This window comes from Equus caballus, chromosome 23, assembly GCF_041296265.1.
Source record: "Equus caballus isolate H_3958 breed thoroughbred chromosome 23, TB-T2T, whole genome shotgun sequence".
Taxonomy (NCBI): Eukaryota; Metazoa; Chordata; class Mammalia; order Perissodactyla; family Equidae; genus Equus; species Equus caballus.
This window is the reverse complement of record NC_091706.1, coordinates 18,887,460-18,903,331: the sequence shown is the minus strand read 5'-3', so window position 1 is coordinate 18,903,331 and position 15,872 is coordinate 18,887,460. Positions and strand designations below refer to the sequence as shown.

Genomic DNA, 15,872 nt, shown 5'->3' with positions numbered 1-15,872 from the left:
TTGACAATTTTGTGTAATTTAATACAACAAATAAGCCTAACTAGTCTAATATTGCCCTCTTTATAGAAAGAGAGAACAGGAGCTGGCCCAGTGCATGGTGGTTAAATTTGCACACTCCGCTTTGGCAGCCTGGGGTTCACAGGTTCAGTTCCTGGGCTTGGACCTAGCACTGGTCATCAAGCCATGCTTTGGTGGCACCCCACATAAAATAGAGGAAGATTGGCACAGATGTTAGCTCAGCAACAATCTTCCTCAAACATACAGAGGAAGATTGGCAACAAGATGATAGCTCAGGGGCAATCTTCCTCACAAAATAAAGAGAACAAATTCTTTGAGAAGTCCTCAGGGCCCCACTGGGAACCCCTCAAAAGAAAGACTTTACTTAGGGTTTGAACCTCAGGGAAATTTGTCAAAAAATATCAAAAGGTTTTAAAACACTTGGTCAAATAGGAAATAATGTTTCATTATCCATTTAATCAAGGTGACAACAGAAAATGTCACAGGCAAACAGAGAGAGTGAAACAGTCTAAAAAGAAAACCCTAATAGAGAGACTTCAGCTTCCTTGAGCATAGCAAATTATTTTAACCAAACATAGATTGTCTGTGTTGTTAGTAGACTCACTCAAAAGTAAAGAAAAAAAACCTTTCATAATCTCTTTATCAAGAGTGGACCAAACTTTAAGATTATCCTTTTAAGAGAGAGCGCGCCACATTTTTAATTTTGTAAATTACTTTTGATACAGAAACTCGTTTATTTAATTGAATTTATTTTAACCTTAGTAAACTTGAGTATGTATAAAACTCTTTTCTTGGGGTTTTTACTTTCACAAACCTTGTGTCACTTGCTTCTTACATTTAGAATTTGTTCCATGTCTTCCTCCTTTTTTTCCCTAGTACTGTAAGACAAATTTATCTTTTTGATGAAACAAGTAAAAATATCCCTAGTCTTTATGTATCCTTTACTGAAAACATACCTTTCACTTTCCTTGACTACAAAGATGTTTCCCTTCTAACTTTTGGTAACTGTGTTTTGCTGGTAAGATTCGCCCTGTGCTACATCTGTGCCAATCTTCCTCCACATTTTGTATGTGCAACACCTCCACAGTGTGGCTGGTGAGTGGAGTGGGTCCATGCCCGGGATCCAAACCCGAGAACCTGGGCCACCAGAGCAGAGAGCGTGGAACTTTAATCACTCGGCCATGGGGCCAGGCCCAACTTTTAGTAGCTTTAATCACATGTATTAATCAGAATTTTAGCCCTTACAGACTTTGATTTTGTTTGTGAAAACTAAGAGATAAGTAATTACATATTGTCTTTTACATTAGTATTCTGTAGCCTGGTATATTTATAAAAAATTTTTATAATTTTTAGAAACATGCTCCTTCATGGTACAATCTTTTAATAAAATATAGGACGAGTTTACTAATAGACTTGAGCATCTTTTAGTTTTTTTGTAATAAGAAGCCAGAAGTAGATTAACCTTTATCTGATATTTTATCTTACTTGGAAATTATCCTGCTATTTAATGAATTTTTATCATTTAATTTAATCGAGTAAAACTTAAAAGTTTTAACTTACCAAAAAGATTTTGGAAGTTATTCTAAATAGATATTTTATAAAATATAATTATTGTTAAAAGTCTATCCATAAACTCTTACCTTGCATTTAAGACATTTGTTGTTAAAGATCACGTCCAGATTACTCACAATGTCTTTATGTGACACCAGAGCAGTTCGCCGTCATTTTATGTTCTTGTATGTACATATATTAGAACACATGATTAACATTAAAAGTTCTCCCCAAAGCTTTTACGTTTTTACATCTGTTTAGTTTACCTGTTTCCAAAGATTGTTTAGATTACCTATAAAAACTTTATGAATTATCAGACAAAATTAGCTATTATTTTAAGTTATTAGTTTTGTTGACAAAGTCTGTAACAGAGACAACACGAGTTTGTTTGACTCATGAAGGCTGTGTGTTTACATTACATGCTATGTTGATAATTCTGAGGACATGTCTATTTTAATTAAACCAACAAACTTAAACATGTTTTTATTTACCAAAGATCATTTTAGATCAAGTCAACTTGAGAGAAATCTGGGCTAGTTTTTATCACATTTAGAAATAATTTATATTAAGCGCTTATTTTAAGTCAATTAAGTAGAGCTCTCTTTAGAAATGACACCATCTGGACACATACACAGAGACAGGTAGACAATCAGAAACAGAGATTTTTAAAAATTTCAGCCACGTCTCAGGCACAAAATTTAAAAGAATGCTGGATCCAAATTGTGACCTCTTCAGATGGCTAAAGATTTGTCTTAAAGATTGTTTTTCTTTTTGCTCTAAGGATCCTGTTTTATAGCTGGTTTTAAAGTTATTTTATCTTTAAGCAGCATCCGTGTATTAATCAAAGAATCCATGCCACTGTGAGAGGTTTGGAATGCTTTCTTTTAAGGTGGACTTTTCTGGAACAAAGTTTCCCCAAAATGACCATTACAATTTTAAAAAACTTTTAAAAGGTTACCTATTTTCACTTGCTTAGTTTCAGATGTGGAATTTTGGAGAAGGTGAAGTGGGGGAGCCCAGCTAGAGAGGAGGGAGGAGCAGCAGATTGGGTGTCCTTTCCCCAGCACATTTATTTAGTTATTTTTTCTTAAAGAGGCAGTACAGGATTTGGAACATGTTTAGAAGCCTCAAAAATCAAAATAGGCATGTCTGGCCCAGTGGTGTAGTGGTTAAGTTCACACACTCTGCTTTTGGTGGCTCGTGGTTCAAGGGTGTGTTTCCCAGGTGTGGACCTACACACTGCTCCTCAAGCCATGCTTTCGCAGCATCCCACATATGAAATAGAGGAAGACTGGCACAGATGTTGGCTCAGGATAATCTTCAGCACCAAAAAAAAAAAAAATTAAAATAGGCTTCCCATTGGTTTTTAATGTTTTATAGCCAGCTTTGTCTCCAATTCCGAATGCAAATACACCAGTTTCAGTCAACTGATCTTGCTCCATTTTGGCCAATTTAAGGAGAGGTCTCACTTAGCATGGTTAATTAACATTGCCTGAAGGGTGGATTTATATGTGCTCACAATCCCCACAGTGTAGTTTAAAATATAATTAGGCAAAAGAGATGTAATCATTTTACATAAATCCCATCATTTTTAGCCAGTCCTATTGGAAAAGGTTAGTGCAAAGATAAAAACAACAAAAAACCTCACAGATCCAATATCCAGTAAAACAAAAACCTGACCAAGTGCTGGGAGGGCAAGTACCTTGGCCCTGTCATCTACGAGTTCCGTGACTCACCTCAGATGTCTTCTCAAGTTCTGAGCCTCATTTCTTCCACCAGCAAAACCAAAGTCGCCCTCTTGAAGGAGGACAGTTAAGGAGACTAAGGACCCCAGGAAGGTCCGACCTGGGAGAGGAGAGGCCGACGGAACCTCTCCAGGAGGAAGTGCGAGGGAAAGAAGAATGGGGGCGTTGAGTTTCCCCAAGAACGGCTGGTAAGGAAACTGAGAGAGATCCGAGAGGCCTGGAAGCCCGTCTGTTGAGGAAACAGAGGTACGAGGATCCTCTGCTGGGCGTGCCCAGCCACTTTGTTCCAGATGGCTCAGCAGTTAAGACTCAGACTGCAGGGACTAACCCCACCTTGTACCACAGTTACAAGATAAGACTCAGACTCTGTGAGTCCAGATACCAGCTCCTTCTGTCACTGACACAGCACAAAACACCAAAGGGCCTTCAAACGGGCTTCAAGCCCCAGTGACAAACTCAAATGGGCTTCAAGCCCTCACTGCCCAATGACTAGTCAGCAGGGATGGCTCCTGTTGGCCAGAGCCGAGGATCGGTTCTTCCGGGGTGGTCGGGTCGCGCAATCCTTCCAACCACATGGGGACTCTTACTCCCTTGAGCCAGGCCACCTCCAGACAGAGATCTGAACCCTGAAGCCAGGCTCCAACACGCGGACCTTGGGACTCAAACTCAAGGCTGGGGCAGCCTTATACCCAAGGTTCAGGCAGCTGATTTTATGAGACAACTTAAAGAAATAATGCTTATAGTTGTGCCATGAGGTTGGCGCCACTGACCTCCTTTAGGAGATTCTCGGAGCAAAATGCTCAGAATGGCCAGTGGGTCTCCCAATGGGGAAGCCATGCCAAGCTGGCAGCATCAACACGGCGAGGAAAGTCCCTCCCCCTGAGGTCCAACTTCCTGTGGCATGAACGGGTTCTCTGTCCAGTGGAAACCAGATCATTGGAAGAATGAGGAACAGAGGGCCCATCTGGGTCACCAATTTGTACAGGTAGTATGGGAACAATGTTTGTATCTTATCATTTCTTCTGAGGAGGAAGGTGTCCACCAGTGAGTGAGTGTGGAGAGGCCACAGGGCTGTACCCACAACGATTGTCCTTTACTTTTCCTGGGATGTTCCTGGTCCCCTCCAGACCTCCTCTGAGACCTGGCTTTCCTGCAGGTGCCTCTGTCATCAATGATGCATCGAACAGAGGCCTCTCCTTCTTCTGCTTGAGGCTGGCTGGAAGGAATTTACTCTCACATTTAACCATTGCCACCGGACAGCATTTCTAAAACAAGCACTTCTCATCACCTATAGAAGGTTCTCAATCTCCAGGACCTCACAGGACCCTGGCCCTGGCTGGAAGCCCCCTTCCCCTTGGTTAAGGCTTCCAGTCCCCTCCTTCCCACAGTCATGCTCACGTGTCCAGGTCTTAGCTCACTTCAGGTTTCAGGGCACAGCTCAGGCCTTTGCTTCTACGAAGCCTTCTTGCATCTGCTCAGGCAGAGGCATCCTCTGCACATTCTTCCTACTGTCTTCTCTGATTGTGTTTTCTTATGAAGCCTTGACTGACTACAACTTCCTGGAAAATGGATGTCTGTGAGCCCTACAGCACCAGCACCTGGGACACTGAGGATGCTTGACAGGCATTTGTCGAATTACTGGATGCATGCAATGGGAGTGAACATTGCTTTTCTGGAACAGTATTTTACAGCTGTGGGTTGGGACCCTGTAGTGGGTTGTGAAGTCACATAGGACATGATAACCCTCATTAAAAGGGAGAAGTGGACATCTCAGAGTGTATCACACAGAGTGATGGCAGGTATATTTCATGAAACTGTTGTCATTATGATGTGTGAATATGTGTACCGAGAATTAGAAACACTATTCTAGAAGATATTGAAGGAATATAGTGTAAAAAAGACTAAGTTTTTCATGGTCTAATTTAGGAAAGGGTGATGATGCATTATCCTCAGTCGTGGACATAGTGTTAACAAGCAGCAGTGGTGAAGGGCAGCATTTAATAGGGAGCGCCCACCTGCTGTAGGGTGGATGTATCAGATTTCGTAATTTCAGGGAATGTGTGCAGTTCATTACTGCAAGCTGACACTGCACAAAATAAAATAGGCAGAAACAGACGCTTGGCCATTTGGTTTTCTAGAGTGAACACCTTCCAATCCCCTGGGAGTTGTTTCCATCCCATTGGCATTGGTGAAACCTGAGTGCCTCTGGCCACCCAAGAGAATCTCTCAGCCCCCAGCATCAGAGACTCAGAAAGTAAAGTGAAGGATGAAACTAAGCTCAGGTTTCTGACGTGGTAAATATTCTTGATGGTGTATATGTGATAAGAGAGTCCAATCCTAATTCTGACCAACTCCAGAGATATCTTCTGATACATGAAAACAAAGTTCCTCAGAGCCTGAGGAATTAAATCAAATTTAAATAGGAATTTAGAATATTGGCAAATACTTTGGTGTTTTGATGGAGTACCAGACAGTCTTGGACTAGGAATCAGAAGCTGATGTTGTAAGTTAGTTTTGTTCCACTCTAGCTAACTAACCTTGGGTAAGTCACTTCTTTGAGCTTCAATTTCCTCCTCTAAAAACTAAAGACAGTAATTTGCCTCTCCCACCTAATGGGTGATAAGGACCTGGAATACCTTCAGGGTACTACAAGGTAAGAGCAAGTTTGTTGGGATTTGAAATGGATGGGGTTTTGACAAATCAATTGCTTGTTGATTGACATTGATAAGATGAATTAACTACTTTGTATGGACTGGAGCAATTAGTCAGTAATTTACACCTTTAATTAGAAGACTGTCTGGATATTGGGTTCCAGGTAGGGGATCAGAATTGGCCACTCCCAAATGTATCTTTTTGGCTTGATTATTTTTAAGAACAAAAGACTCTGAAAGAAATTTTGACTTGCCCCCTAACTGCCTAAAAGAAACTTAAGATAAAAGGCCTGTCCCCAGGACAGACCTTCACCATAGATAACTCTGGGTATCAGTAGACTGTGAAGGGCCTTGCTAAGCCCATTCTTATCAAAGTTCTGTCTACCAAACATTTACTTTTCCATTTCCCTGTGAATTGCCTTCCACTCCTTTGAAGTCCCAAACCACTCCCCCCAACACCCTCCTTTATTTTTAGTTAAAGATGTTATTCGAGGTGGCGGCTTCAGCCATTCTGGCTGAGTTACCCAGTTTTCCTGGGTTCCTCCCATGTATTCATTTTATAAGCTCTGTTTGACTTTGTCTTGTTATTCTCTGATGTCAATTTAATATGTAGAACAGTCAGAAGGACCTAGAGTGTAGAGGCATTATTTTCTTCCTCTTTCTATGGACATCAGTTGTTTGAATTTTCCATGTTGATTATCCTAGAGCTGAATTAATTTTCTGAAAATGGTGCTGGGTGGGTAATGGGGAGGGGAGATTGGTGGTGGTGACTATCTCTGACAAACCATAATAAACATTAAAATTTAGATGAGGATAAAACAACCACTCTGTTTAGGAGGTAGGTGTGGTTATTTCTCTGGTTGAAATCTGTACCCTTTTGGATGCATCTCTTGATCGTCCTTTTCATCTTCTTTGTTTCCTGGAGAATCCGGCTCAATGGTGACCTGTTATTCATGCTGGAAATCAAACAGTGGAGCAGAGATGGAATAATGAGAATCCTGGGCATAATGGGCCCTGATCTCTTTTGCTCAGAATTTTGGCAAAGAACTTTTAAAAGGTCCTTTTAAATCGTTATGCAAGAAGATGGCTCCTACTATCTACTGCGCAGACTTTTTTCCCCTTGTCACAAAAAAACCGGATAACACATCTCTTCCTTTACTTCCAAAGGAGCCGTTGGTATTATCTCCTGTTCTTTAAGAACAGGCTCACATCTCTGTTTTTTGCTCCTGCCTCTACTGTAATCATGCAACTGTCACTCTGTTTTCAGGCAATTGCGAAACGAAGTTAACACCAGAGCTGTGTACATCTCTCTTTATACTCTGCCAGCCCCGGTTTTCAAAGGACTGAGATGAAGGCAAACAACATTTGCTGCCCCAAAATGTGTCTCTTCAACATGAGAATTACTTTAGGCTGACTATTTTTAGGAAACAAAAGACTCAGAAAGTTTTTCTTGTTACCTCCCCCTTAACTGCCTAAAAGAATTGAGAAAAAAATCTGTCTCAGGAAGCACACTATTGCCTTAGCATAACATGAACTAGGTGGTACACAGGGAGGAACCTAGAAAAGCCTGTTTGTTGGGCTCCCTCTGTGTTCTTCTGTTTCTATGTGGCCAAATAAACACTTCTTTTCTAAACGTTTGCTTCCTTCTTTTTCACCTACCTGTGAATTGCCTTCCTTCCCTTTGAAGTCCCTGACTCTCCCCACCCCCAACATTGTCTTTTGTCTTTAGCTGAGGGTTCACCTGAAGATGGTTACTCGGTTTTCCTGGGTTTCTCCCATGTATGCATGTTATTAAACTTTGTTAGATTTCCTCCTGTTAATCTGTCTCATGTCAATTTAATATTTCCCTTACTCACCTAGCCCTTGCTCTCATTAACTGAGTGAAGTGGATACCTGGGCCATCTTTCATGGACAATCTTTCTAGGTACTGTTTGAGCTCTTAAATATCCATGACCCATCCTACTCTTGGGATGGCCATAGGATTTCCCACCTCCCTCCATTCTGCAATAATGTCTCCAATAGGTCCAGTTATTGTAAGCAATGGTGAGGGGAGGTGGGGAGGAAGCATGAAGATGTGGAGCAGTTTTGAACACGCCCCAGGAGGCATAATGCTAAGTCTCAGCTTTAGTTTTCTGTCATATTCCATGAGTGCTTTGATTCTCTTCACTTCAACAAAAAATCATAGAAATAAGTCATTAGCATGTTTCTGAGCCAGAGGGATCCTCAAAGATCACATAGTCCTTTGATGCCAAACTCCACTACACTTATGACTTAGACGGCCTTCATTTTCTCCCTGGGCCTTGGGAACTAGGAAGGCGAGGGGACAACTGCAAGAGAGACCAGCTGAGTCCAAGCTGCAGCTACTAAGGTCCGGGCTGGAGACAAGCCTTATTCATTTTTCCCCCAAACATTTAGCTTGGGCAACAAAGTTTGGTAAAGTTTTTATTTAAATGATCATGATTATTATTTTCTTACAGTGAAATTGCCAAGCTACCTACTATCTATAGAATGTCTAACATTACTATTGTCTTCTTTCCTTCTTTTTTCCCAACATTCTCATCTTCAAAACAAGACAAAACAACAACAACAACACCTTCTTGACCCCACCTGTCATGGACATCTGCCCCTTCCTTCCCTTCACAGCCAGACCACCTGAAAGAGTTGCCTTTACTTTTCACGACCTGCTCCCTCACATCCTGCTCCCTCAACGCCATGTGATCAGGCTTCCACCGAGACGGCTTCTGCCAAGGTCACCCAAGGACCACTGTTGCCAAATCCAGCAGCTACTCCTCAGTCTTCATGCTTCTGTTTATGATACTAAAGCATTGAATTTTTGTTTTTGAGTTTTTTGTGAAACAATATTAAACAAAAAAATACTTTCTTTTACAGAGCAGTTGTAGGTTCACAGTAAAATTGAGTGGAAAGTAGAGATTTCCCATATATCTGCTGTCCCCACACACGCATTGCCCCCCCATCATCAATGTCTCCCACTAGAGTGGTACATCTGCTGCAACTGATGAATCTACGTTGACACATCATTATCTCTCAAAGTCCATAGTTTACATTAGGGTTCACTCTTAGTGTCCTACATTCTAGGGATTGGACAAATGTATAATGACACGTATCCACCATTATAGTACCACATAGAGTGGTTTCACTTTCCTAAAAATCCACTGTGCTCTTCCTATTCATCCCTCCCTCCCCTCTTGGTAACCACTGGTCTTTTTACGGTCTCCATAGTTTTGCCATTTCCAGAATGTCATATGGTTGGAATCATATGGTGTGTAGTCATTTCAGATGGCTTCTTTTTTTTTTTTTAAAGATTTTGTTTTTTCCTTTGTCTCCCCAAAGCCCCCCAGTACATAGTTGTATATTCTTTGTTGTGGGTCCTTCTAGTTGTGGCATGTGGGACGCTGCCTCAGCGTGGCTCCACAAGCAGTGCTACGTCCGCACCCAGGATTCAAACCAACGAAACACTGGGCTGCCTGCAGCAGAGTGCGCAAACCCAACCACTCGGCCACAGGGCCAGCCCCCTCAGATGGCTTCTTTTACTTAGCAATAGCATTTAATGTTCACCCCTGTCAACATTAGAGAGCGTCTCAGCCTGCTCTGTAAACTTAGATGTCACTGAGGAACCCTAGGGCACGATGGACACAGTTTTAGAACCATGTCTTAGAACCTTCCTCAACTGCCTCATTTACTTTAAAATTGAGATGCTTTTGTTTAAGACAATGCCTTCGGCTTTAGGATGGAGCTTGAGATTGGTAATAGTGAGGTGTCAGAGGAAGCCTGGGTACCCTCCCCATCAGAGAACTCTGAGGAAAGGTGTGTAAAAAAATCTTTTTTGGGATTATGTATTTTCTTCATGACTCTGCCTTACACACTCTAATGACCATTTAATTCATTCCTCCGAGTGCCAGCCGAGCGCTATGGTTTCTGTCCCCATAGCTCTCAGGTGCTTCTTGCACAGCTGTTCCCATGGTAACAGATTCACTCACTCCCTCCTCCCCTACCTGTTTGTCCTTTCCACGCTTTCTGTTCTGCACAGCTCTGCTCCTCAGCGAGTTGTCGTTTCCTGATACGTTCTGGTTTTCGCGAAAGTCTTCTTCACTCTAAGAAAAAAGTACAGATTGCAAAAATAAAATTTCATAACCAACAAAACAAATGTTCTTTCAATGAATGATACCTAGAAGAATTTTGAGGGATGGGGCGGCAAAGACGAGGAGCTTAGATGAGTCAGCTGGTTAAAGAAAGAACCAGTGAGCAGCTGTCCCAGTGGCGTAATGGTCAAGCTCACATGCTCCACTTCTGTGGCCTGGGATTCACAGGTTTGGATCCCAGGTGTGGACTACACACCACTCATCAAGCCATGCTCTGGCAGGTGTCCCACGTACAAAGTAGAGGAGGATTGGAAACATATGTTAGCTCAGGGCCCATCTTCCTCACAAAAAAACCCACAAGAACCGGTGAATCTTGGCTCATGAAGACATATAGATGATTTTTGCTTTGTTTTGTTCTGATAGAAAGATTGATGTGGTCCAAATTGAGGGAGAGAGCAAAGAGGACAATTGCCCTCATCTAGACCATAGGACTTTCTAATCAGCAGAGCTGAGACCAGGGGGCAGGTTTCCAGTCTTCTTTCCATCACATCACACAGGGTTTTAACTTATAAAATAAAACAAAATATAGTAACCCTAGGATGATATTATTCTTAGATGTTGGATTTATGGGATGTTAAAATGTGCTGTGTTTGGTTTTAAGCAGACTCTGGTAGTAATGAGCATAGGACAAATGCCTCCTCTTGTGAGGCTGGTTTTACTTTGAGGAACTGAGTGAGGTGTGCTCTGGGAGGGGTGTGCTGACCCCCAGCTGCTGTTTCCAGATGTGACAAACGCCTGGATCATTTCTCTTTTAACCTCTTTTGGAGGGGGGTCCAATTCTTCTCCCATCTCATCCCAGCTTGCCTTTTTATAAGATACTTTTTATATGGCAACAGACAGATACATGGTGTCAAGTGAGTCCCTATATCTTTTCAGGAAATGTCCCCTGATAGCCCTGTCGGCTGTGACCTTGTCTTTGAAAAACTAACAAGTATATGACTTGATTTTAACTTTAGGTCTCTGACTGGCCCCTAGAATCTGGGAGAAATTACAGTTCCAACTTATGTTGCATTTTCCATTTATTGAAACTGTTGGGGATTGGGAGAATTCCCCCATTTTCCTTAAGGTTCTTTTGGCTGGCCAAATAATTAAAAAGGCAGGTTAGCAGGAGAAAATCAAACAAAGTTTAATAACATGGGAGAAACTCAGGAGAAACTGACTAACTCAGCCCTCTGGCCAAGGCTGCCTGTTTAAATATCTTCAGTTACAGACAAGGAAGATGTTGGGGTAGTGGTTTGGGGCTTCAAAGGGGAGGAAGGCAACTCACGTGGAAATGGAAAAGCAAATGTTTGGTAAATAGAACTTTGGTAAGAGTGGACTTAGCAAGGCCCCTCCCAGTCTACCGATACCCAGAGTTGTCTATGGTGATGGTCTGTCCTGGGGACAGGCTGTTATTTTAAATTTCTTTTTGGCAGTTGCGGGGGAGGGTGGAATGTTCTTCCTGAATATTCTGAGCCTTTATTATCTTCAGCTCTAAATAATCCACATACCAGAGTGGCGCATCTTGGGGTTGCCTGCCCTGAACCCTATTGAAACACAAGGGTGCATAAGCGTGAATAAAATTGAACGTCAAGCACATACATGTGCGGGTCAGAGTGTGTCTCCCACCCCAAAATGTGTCTCTTTGGCTGATTATTTTTAAGGGAAAAAGACTCTGAAAGCAACTTGACCTTCCCCCTAACTGCCTAAAAGACTTTAAGGCAGAAGCCCTGTCCCAGGACAGGCCATCACCATGGCTAACTCTGGGTGTAACAGACTGGGAGGGTCCTTGCTGAGCCCATTCTTATCAATGGTCTCTCTCTCTGGGTAAACTTGTCTATAGATGGCCCAGCAAATATCTGTTTATCAAGCATTTGCTTTTCCGTCTCCATGTGAATTGCCTTCCTCCTCTGGAAGTCCCAAATCACTCCAACAACCTCCTTTGTCTTTAGCTGAAGATGGTATTTAAGGTGGTGGCTTCAGCTCTGGAAGCAGGAACCTAATTAAAAGCATTAATACACTAAACCACGGTCTCAATTTTATATAAATGTTTACTTCATGTGTTGTCTGGGTGGTTATATCTAAGGAATAAATTCAAATTTTGTCAAAAAGAATTCTAAGATCACTGGCCAAGATTGGGACAAATTGAACACCAAAAAGTGAAAAATATGAATAATGCCTGCAATTTACTTGTGTCAAAAAATAAGATGGATTGGTGGGTGGATAGAGGGTAGCATAGATGAATAAATATGTGAGAAAGCAAGTGTAGTAAAATATTACTACAGGATGTAGGTGGTGTTATATAGGTGTTCACCATGAAATTCTTTCAACTTTTCTGGGTTTGAAAATTTTCAAAATAAAATGTTGGAAGAAGCAAATAATGTTGGTAATTGATTACAAAAGATTGAAAGAAAGAGAATGTTAGTCCATAACGACACTTAAAAAGAGAGAGGAAGACAAAAAAGGGAAATCTATTCTTCTAGGAAGAATGTGAGGTAAGGAATTGTAAAGAAATGAAAATCATCAGTTTGCAGCTACCAAAGTAATAATTGATTCAGGAAAGGGTCCTCAATGGATGCTAAAACCATTGGGTGAAATGTGTTGGGGAATTGGATATTCACATAGCCTTGAAATATCACCCCCCAGGTTACCCACTAATTAGAAAGAGAAAAATGTACTTTGATACTGGAGCAGTCTGCTCATCGCAACCCCAACCAAGTCAGGACCAATGGTGGAGTTAAATTTCTCCAAATACACTTATGCACCTTTTTAAATTTCTTTTTTACATCCAGTTTCCAGAGCCCGGGGCTAAAAGTCAAGTAAATGTAGAATCACACATTCTACGACTTCACTGCCCCCTTCTGCTCAGTTGCCTTTCACTTTATGTAGTTTTTGATACTTGTGTTGATAGTTTGAGTATGATGTTATGCAATTATTTCAGCCTGGTTCTAATGTCCTGTTATTGTTTCTTGCCTTTGCTTGACTTAGGCGTGATACCGAACCTGAAGTGAGTTTGCTCAACCGTTGCACAGCAAGCCAATCTCTGACACCAGGTGTGGTGGAAGAAGGTAGGAGTTTTATTTTTGCACAGTGCTAAGCAAGGAGAGAGGGTAGCTAATGCTGAAATCCCAAACTTCCCAAAAAACTAAAAGGAAGGGTTTTTATTTGGGGTTTTAGGTAGGGGAGGGGCAGCATACAGCCTTGCTGGTCGGAGCTTTCCCACCAGCCTGTCTTTGGCCTTGAGACTGTTTGCAGAGAGGAGGAAGCCTGTGACCTTGCTGGTCAGCAGCTTTCCCACCAGCCTGTATCTCTTTTCGGGGAGGAGATAATCCAGGTGCTTGTCCTTGATGATGTCTGTCTCCATGGAGGATAGTGGATTCTGGAGCCAGGAAGCCAGAGGGTAAGCAGGGAATGAGTGTTTTGGTTTTAACCCCATATATGCCGGGTTTAATGTGGGGAAACTGATATCAGGGTCGGTATCAAGAACAGGCTGTTGCTTCACTGAGCAAGGTAAGGCCATAGCTCAGCTTCCCCCGCACAGTTTAGGCACCACTGAAATGGACAGTGAATGGGACTCACACTCCATAAGGCCCTGGGAGGATGTGAGCCGTCCCCACGTCTTTCCCCTGCCTTCTTTCCTTACAAACAAGGTTGAGAGTCTGGTAGGAGAGCGGAGGGTTCCAGAGAGCAAGCATGAAAGGGCTACACCCTGAAGAGGATGGAAAGCAGATTGCAGTCCTCCTGGGTCTAGTTAGAGGGGCCCAGACAAACCACAGAGTGTCCAGGAGAGAAGGTGGCTGCCTGGGAGGTAGCAGCAAGGCTTTGTTGCTGTTGCTTTCGACACAGATTCAGATCCAGGTAGGAAGGTGAGACGGGAGGTCCATTCCTTCACCCAGTGAAGTACAGCACAAAAGATGGCGCTCGCAGCCGCAGACCGTGACCCACCCTGTGAGTCTAGCCAGCACGTGCTGGGGAAACACTCTTGAAATAAAATCCAACCAGAGTTCACTGACTCCTCTTCCAATAAGGTGGCCAATCACCAGGAGGGGGGCAATGATGAGAGGCCCCCATTCTGTCAGCCGCCGGTAGAGTGGGAGTTCCTCCTACCCTGTCCAGGACGGAGATTTCCCTACACGTCAGCCCACGCCTGGAAATCCTCCAGCCAAGATCCAGTAATCGCCAAAGATGGCTGTTCAACTCTCTGTTCTTCCCACCACCAGAAAGTCACTGCACAAAAGTACAGACCATCCCCAGACCCCTGCCCCAGTCACTAAGCTGTTGTGACCATTACTTAATCCAGTGTCCCTACACGGCAGTGGCAGAACCAGTGTTAAACAGGCTGCGATGTCTTCAGCAGGGACTCGGGCATTACACGGAGCCAGCACAGGTGGAAATGTTCAGTGGGGCAGGCCACGGGCCTTGAACGAAGATAATGGCTCCAGCTGGTTTCCAGAAACCACTGCTGGGAAGGGAAACTGTTTACTCAATTACTCTTCAGTCATTTGGATTTTCTCAAATGGGTTCCCCCGGTAGTGCTGGAAAGTTCTAGGAATAATTCCTGCACATTTCCCCACCCACCCATTTCCATCACTGACTGAAACCATGTTTGTGCAGGCTCTAATTACACAGTCTGTGGATAGTCTAATCTATGAAGGGCAGACTCGGTGAATTAACTTTTTTCTTTGACCACATCCTACAATTTATCACTAGCCTGACTTTCGATCTTAATTCCTGTGCTCTGAGAATGACTAGAATCCCAGAATCAGTCACAAACACTGAAAGCCGCTCACATGTGGAAAATAAATTCTCAACAGCAGGGAGATATGTGCTCTGATAGTAACGGAAGTTTAGAGAACTTTAAAGATGCCACGAAAACCTGAGTTTTAGAAGGACTTTGTGGATGTCTACAGTTGCCTCACTTAACTTAGAAATGAGGTCATCATTTTTACTTAATTAACCAATCAGATCTCAGAGTGCAGAAAACACACGTCTCTGGGGAAGTAAGTAACTGAACCTTTGCCCTGTGGTATGAAGGAGCCTTGTGTGTCCCCGTGCCCCGATTGTTACATGTCCAGGAATTTTATAAGTGGATCGTTTAAACCATTGGCAGCTTGAAATCAGTGATGGTGGGAGTATTTAGACCACGGGAATTGGGAAACACTACAGATCCAGTTTTTGTTTTCTTTTCTTTTCCAAAGATCCATTTTACCAGCACCCCACTGCTTTGGCCTCTACCAAACGATTTTAGAATCCACCTTAATTACTGAAACTTCTCTCTAGTGGATGTAGGCTTTAGAGTGAGGCCCACCCGAGTTCAAATCCTGGCTCTGTTCTTTACTAGCTGTGTGACCCAGAACACGTTACTCATCGTCTCTGAGCCACAGTTTCCTCATCTATAAAATGAGAACGTGAAACTACCTCACACAAGGTCATTTTGAGAATTACATGAGAGAACACATATAAAGCTCCCAGCATGTAATATGACACAATAAAACTTAGTCTGTTCCCTAACCCCTTACCTGGTCTAATTTCACCATAGGAAACACTGGGTCACTTTCAAAACAGCCTCCCTAGCTCATGAGAGAAGGCAGTGTGGGGCCTAGAGAGTAATACACATCTGGGAGAGACAATCCCAAGAGGAAGGCAGCTGGGTCAGTTAATGGTCAGTTGGGATGCCCAGCAGTCAGGCAGAGTCCTGACTCAACCAAGAGTGTGTACTCACGAAGATGCTGACAGCTCTATTTATAATAACAAACAAAAAGTGAAGG

General features: G+C 42.7%; 1 protein-coding gene across 3 annotated transcripts in view; it reads right to left on the bottom strand.

Moving 5' to 3' along the window:
* Positions 1-3,705, bottom strand: part of LOC100054358 (solute carrier family 28 member 3) — a 28,095-nt gene extending 24,390 nt beyond the window's left edge. Inside the window, exons 1-2 of one of the 3 annotated variants that reach the window (XM_070248517.1) lie at positions 3,306-3,596; positions 1,659-1,751 (exon numbers count right to left, since the gene is read on the bottom strand). The gene's annotated coding sequence lies outside the window, so the exon portion shown is untranslated. Of the gene's footprint in view, positions 1-1,658; positions 1,752-3,305 lie in introns of all 3 variants that reach the window. The other 2 variants (XM_014735397.3, XM_070248518.1) reach the window with 2 other exon arrangements.
* Positions 3,706-15,872: the final 12,167 nt, after the last annotated feature.